Source organism: Lactuca serriola, chromosome 5, assembly GCF_051521515.1.
Source record: "Lactuca serriola cultivar US96UC23 chromosome 5, Lser_US96UC23_V15, whole genome shotgun sequence".
Lineage (NCBI taxonomy): Eukaryota > Viridiplantae > Streptophyta > Magnoliopsida > Asterales > Asteraceae > Lactuca > Lactuca serriola.
Genome location: NC_136412.1, coordinates 358197748 through 358204052, shown reverse-complemented (window position 1 = coordinate 358204052; position 6305 = coordinate 358197748).

Here is a 6305-nt window from a genome sequence, read left to right as displayed (position 1 = left end):
ACAATTTAAACCTTTGTATTTAACATTTTGTTATAATTAACTCGTTTAGTACACGGGTCTGACAACTAAACACGTAATTTTAATTTATTTATTTTTTGCATGTTTTTTTTTTAATTTTTTCTCATAATTTTCATTTATTTCAAATTTCAAATACAAAATAAGCTTTCTATTTACTTCTTCGTGTTTAATATTTTGTTTTAATAACCCGTATAATATAAATGTTTCACAACTAATTTTTAAGCAATTAAGAAAATACAACAATGCTTCCGTTTATTCAAGTTTTAGATCAGAGAAAACAAATGTCACGGGAATCTACCAATGGTCAAAAAAGCGCATGACTTGATAAAAGTTTTAGGGAAAATGAAGCATGAAATAAGAGGGTAAGACTGAATAGTCCACTTACTTTTATTTTTATTTGCAAATTGCAGAAGAGATCCTTTGAGAAGGACTATTGTGTCATTTTGGGTCCTACTGAATTTCATGTTTTTTTGGTTATAACATGAGCAGCCATTTTCAAGTAAGAGAAAAAGTGCGTTCTCATGAAAATTATTTCCAATAATTTATAATGTCAGAACGATTCTTATCATTTGTTCTTGTTTTTTCTTACAATATATATTTGTTCTTAGAACTTTTTTCTTAAAGTTCTTAGAATCTTACCAAATAAACAATTTTTTTCCCTATAAAAGTTGTAATCGTATATTTCAAAAAGTTTATCATCTTTAAAAAACTCAAAAGGAATTTTCATAAAAAAATTATCATTTATGATTATTATACGTAGTTTTAGCCATCTAGATCAACACATAGGGTTACTGATATTAAAATTAAAAATTATTTTTATTATAAATTTATAGGCATATTAAAAGACAATAAATTTTAACTTAGATTAGAGAATGCCACAAAAAAGGTCTCCGTTGTGGTCAATTTTCTGTGATTTCAATCTACAAAACTTGAACTTAGTGGTCTAAAATCATATACTTCTTCTATCTAATTGATCCTTCACACATTTGAAAAGACTACTAGGTTGGACGGAGTCATGGCCGCATATGCCAAATGCCACATTAGAAAAATAGGGGGAAGAAGCTCGAAAGAAGAAGACAGGAAGAAGAGGAGGAGTGGTCTGCCGAGTAAGGGATAAGGAAGGAGGAAGAAGAAAGAGACTTGACACATTTCTACCGAATTGCCGAACCAAGCTCGACATGCCGAAGGGTCGGCCCAGTGTTCCCCAAGGTCGCCGAAGCTATTGTCGAGGCCATTCCGTTCGGCCTTATAACCTTTTATTTAGTTCTCTTTATTATTTAAAATTTTAAACAACTAAAATATAAAAAGGGGGCACAATCCCTCACCTATGTGTGTGCTTCTTCACAAAAGCCTTAACACCTTATCTATCGTTTTATCATTGACCACAAAGATTGACAACCTTACCTACTGCATCGATTGCCTTCTCCTATGAGCGGACATGCTTACAAAATACACACATGCCCTACACATACCGAGACCAAAGAGTGGCTCACCAACATACCTAGACATGCAAATAAAAACCTTGAATCTGACCCAACTTCATTTTTAATCTGAACCAACCTTTTCTCTCTCTCTCTCTCTCTCTCTCTCTCTCTCCCTCCCTCCCTCTTTGATTCGACATACACATACAATTATGAACCAAATGAAGATCTAGGTTTAGATTTATCACCGAAGAACACACACATGCACGCCTTTCTATTTCATCTCTAGCGGTGCTAGTGTAACCCACACCGGTGCGACACAATCTTATAAACGTCTATGTTAAGTCCACTTTCTCTCCATAAGGGATCTTTTGGAAGAAGAATCATGGACTCCATATATATATATATATATATATATATATATATATATATATATATCAACTTCAGGTAGGATCAAAGGTAAAAGCATAAAATCGGAGGTAAGATCCTAAGATCTGATGCGATCAGATCTCACCAATATAAACAATACCATACTTCATTCTAACAACATACGACGAAATGTACAATGAAAAGGTCAGTGACATGAATCTCTATCGTTTCATTCATGTGATACTTGATGTGTGATTTTATATACTAAAAATAAATCAAAGTTTTAAATTTATAAAACTGATGTTCTTATAGCTAAACTATAACATTTACTAAGCAGTGTACCCAATCATGTAACAATATAGTTGAGGTAAGAACAGGTGTCGAACATAAGGGGAAATGAGAATGATTCATATCTGATAATTCGATTATTAATTAAACTATAAGCAGTAATGTAAAAGCACGATTTGGTTGAATAGTTAAACTAAACATGAAACAAAACAAAACTAGAAACTACATTTATAGACAACAAAAATAAGAATGATTTCAAATAGATTCGTTTACGCCTTTTAGTTTTTGGTAATTCCAATAGAGTTCAATGGATATTAGTAATTATTCACCGATTTTTATATTAGTTAGTTATCTTGGTCCGACTAACTAACATTATATTTATTAGGACAATGAACATAATGGTCATGTAGTTAACTATCTAAACAATTATTATTAAGTCTGTATCATGAGAGATTTGATCGGGAAAATGATACCAATTTGGGTCATGGTATTTAATTTGGTGCATAGATTTGCACCTCGTGGCTTCATCGTTACCTCCAGCCTTCTTGCTATGGGGGCCAGACTTCGAGAATTTACTCTTCTTATCCGATTTTGAAAATCCTTCATTCTTCATTTTCTCTACAACTCCAACTTTGTCAGTGTTTCTTTCCTTGATCGTGCTTTCCACAGACCTTGCAACCCAGATGGTTGCTTCAATAGTAGGAGTCTATTTAACTGGCACAATGTACCTCCATGGTAGTCCCTTAGATTACTTATCGATTTTTGTAAGCTCGTCGGGTACAAGGTACAAAGCATACTCCATCTTGTCTGTGAAGGAATTGGTGTATTCACCAACTGATATGTTGCCCTTCTTCAATGTTAGAAACTAGTTTTTCATCTCTAGCATGTTTTGGGCTGAGTAGAGCTTACGTTTGAAGTGTACCAAAATTCTGCCCATGTCATTTATAGTGGTTTGTTAGGGCTTATGATCTTTCCTAACGTATTCCACTAGTAAACATCCCCACCTCTAAATTGTCGTACTGTATAAGTGGTTTATAACTTACCTTTTTCGTCCACAAGTTATGAAGGGTAGTTCCATTTCAGAGATCCAAACCATAACTCCAATCGGATCTTCCTTTCCATTAAAAGTTGACATTCTACAAGTCATGATGTCCTTGTACTTGCATTCGCTCTTGTCAATCCCTTGCTCTGGGTGGTTCCTCCTAATCACTTGCGGTTCAGTTTGATCTATAGTCCTACTATAGTTTCCTTCTTTAGACTGACCTTCGTTCAATACTGGATCGGCAACTGGTGTAGTGATTTCTCTCCTATTCCCTTAGAGTAGTTGTATAGTCTGTTCCATTTGCTCAACTAGCATGACCCATATCACGGCTTGAACTCCTGCCATCGTGACCAGTTCGGCTGCTGGCACTACTCCTGGTGCATTCTCGATCACAAGTTGGGGTTCAGGCTATTGATTTCTACTATCATTTCCCACTCTGCTACATGTTCTCACCATGACGTCTTGTCTACCAGAACAATCATCCAGCATACCAGTTTTCACGAGTATATTATGATAAAGAAGGTTTTAGTTATGTTTAGACGTGTATTACTCTGAAAAGTTATATGTTAGTTCTAATACCGTAATTAAATGTTTAGAAGCCTGAACACATAAAATTTCTTTATCCGAGTTATGGTCGACAATAGACCTTTTATTTAAGTAATAGTAGTTTGACAACCTAAGGCATGCCATTACACAAATTATTTAGCACAAAAAATCAGTTTAGACATATTTCCTAAAGTAAGCTAGTGCTTGTATCAATCCTAGGTATACAACCTAAAATATTATAGACACGCATCTCACGATCATTTCTTAACATTCTAACTTTAAGTCTAGAAATTCTCTAAATTCCTAGTTCGTTTAAACTAATGCTCTTATACCAACCGTGACATCCTCTAATTTTCAGAACCAATAAAAGACATTTTGTTTACGCTTCAAAATCATGACACTTTATTTGCGAAAAATCCCAGTATATAAAAATATTTTGAATACATGATTGTCTCAAATAAAAATCCTAAGGATGTCATAATCAATACAAATACATAAGTTACAACGTAAATACCTAATGGTCCTGAACACCATTACAGACTTTCCCTTAATCACTCAACGTCCTAATCAAGTTCCAGTGGCTTAAGTCTTGATACTTGTGATGCATAAAATTTGGGAGATGACCAGACATACCATTAAAGTTACCTAATCTGGACCCACCATTTTTGGTCATCTAAAAAGGAATACAATTTGTACTCTACCATCAACACTTCAAAGTGTCAAGGAACAGAACTTTACTCTCCGTCCTAACTTACACACACATATCCCAAATAAGGCTAGATATAAAACTTAGTTGAATTAGGTATTTCTAATAAGACTTACCTTATTAACGAGCAAAACTACTAGACTCTTAATACCAACTCTGTTTAGACAACATTATCCTAATTTAGTGTATATTTTTAACACAAAGTACTAATATACTTTTATCTTCTTATTAGTAATATTTCTATTTATTGTTATCATGTAATAACATATATATATCTTTTAACATATATAGAACAATATCTAGTTTGCATGTCGGATATCCTCAAATACATTTCTAACACATAAACCAAGCAATAAGCATATAGCTCACATGTAAACTTTCTAACAGATATTTAATATTTTAATTATTACTTGTATTAAAATCATATTCATTAAAGGAAGTATGTACTTGTATGATAAGAGTGGATGCCTCAAAATTTAGGATGAACTTCCCCTTAGTACTTTAGCTTTTCATTTGATATAACCCAGGTTCATATCAGTAAGTCTTAGTTTTATATTTCTGGTGACTAATGATAGTCTAGATTTCTCATTAATCCCAATGTCTACATCAAGATTTATCAAGTAAATAATAACTAGGTAGTATCATATCGGTAGTAAGGTCTGTTTGGTATAAATAGTATATTATTTGGAAATCCCACTTTAAACACCTCATTAAATCCAACCTAGACATCACTCCCGTAACTATATCAGTCAGTATAGTGACTTAGAATCATTGATAAATCTTATTTATAGATTCATAATAATGACTATTAATATAGATATAAGTTATACTGAAAGAAATACAAATGTAGCTTAACTTACAATGATTTTCCTAACAAAAGTCCGGAAATTGCATTGGCAGAATCTTGACTTGAGAGCCTCCACGTTTTGGGCTCTTAGGGACTCCTGAGCTTTTCTAAAATACCCTCAACACTAAGAAATCTTGGAACTATATGTCACACCCCCAAACCAGAACGGCGGAATCGTTCGAGGGCGGATGACTTCATGTAGTATCATAACAGTTGACTAAATAGTAAAGAAATCAAACACAACCAGCATAAATATAATTTAAAAAGTTACATTGTTGATTGTATTACATGTTTCAAAAGAAATTACATTATGATGATAAAATAAGTTTGAAGTTGACGCCTTATTGTCCCTTCCACAAAAGTTGTTGTTATATCTGTATTACTGAATCCATGAGAAATACAAGTAGTTTTTAAAAAGTGTCAACAATTAAGTTGGTGAGTTCATAAGTGTTTTTGTATAAGAATTGTATGCCATTTTGTATAAAGTAATTGAGTTTGTTTCTAGAAAATCCAATATTTTCCATAAATGAATAGTAGTTTTAAAAGTTCCAAAAACCCAAAATGCATAAGTATTTTCCATACGTAAAATAGTGTAAGTAGATTTATATATGTATATATAATCACTAAGGCGTTTGATAGCCCCGTAAATCAGATGTTTTAAGACTTCATGAGTTTTATAACCGTACTATTGACCAGACTGCCTATCACAACGTTCATCTAATCTTCTCGCTCCCAGGTGTATTTAGGTCCTCGCTTTGCATTCTAGCGAACCTTCACAATGGGTATGCGACTTTGTTTTGTTCTTTTAATTTACCTATCCATGATTTCTACTGGTTCTTCTACAAAGTGGAGACTCTCGTTGATTTCGATTTCGTCCAGAGGGACGACGAGGGTCTCATCGGACAAGCACTTCTTTAAGTTTGACACATGAAAGGTAGGATGTATGTTATTGAGTTCCTGCGGTAATCGAAGCTTGTATGCTACCGGGCCAATCTTGGCAAGGATCTCGAATGGTTCGATATACCTTGGATTTAGTTTACCATGTTTACCAAATCGTATTAATCCCTT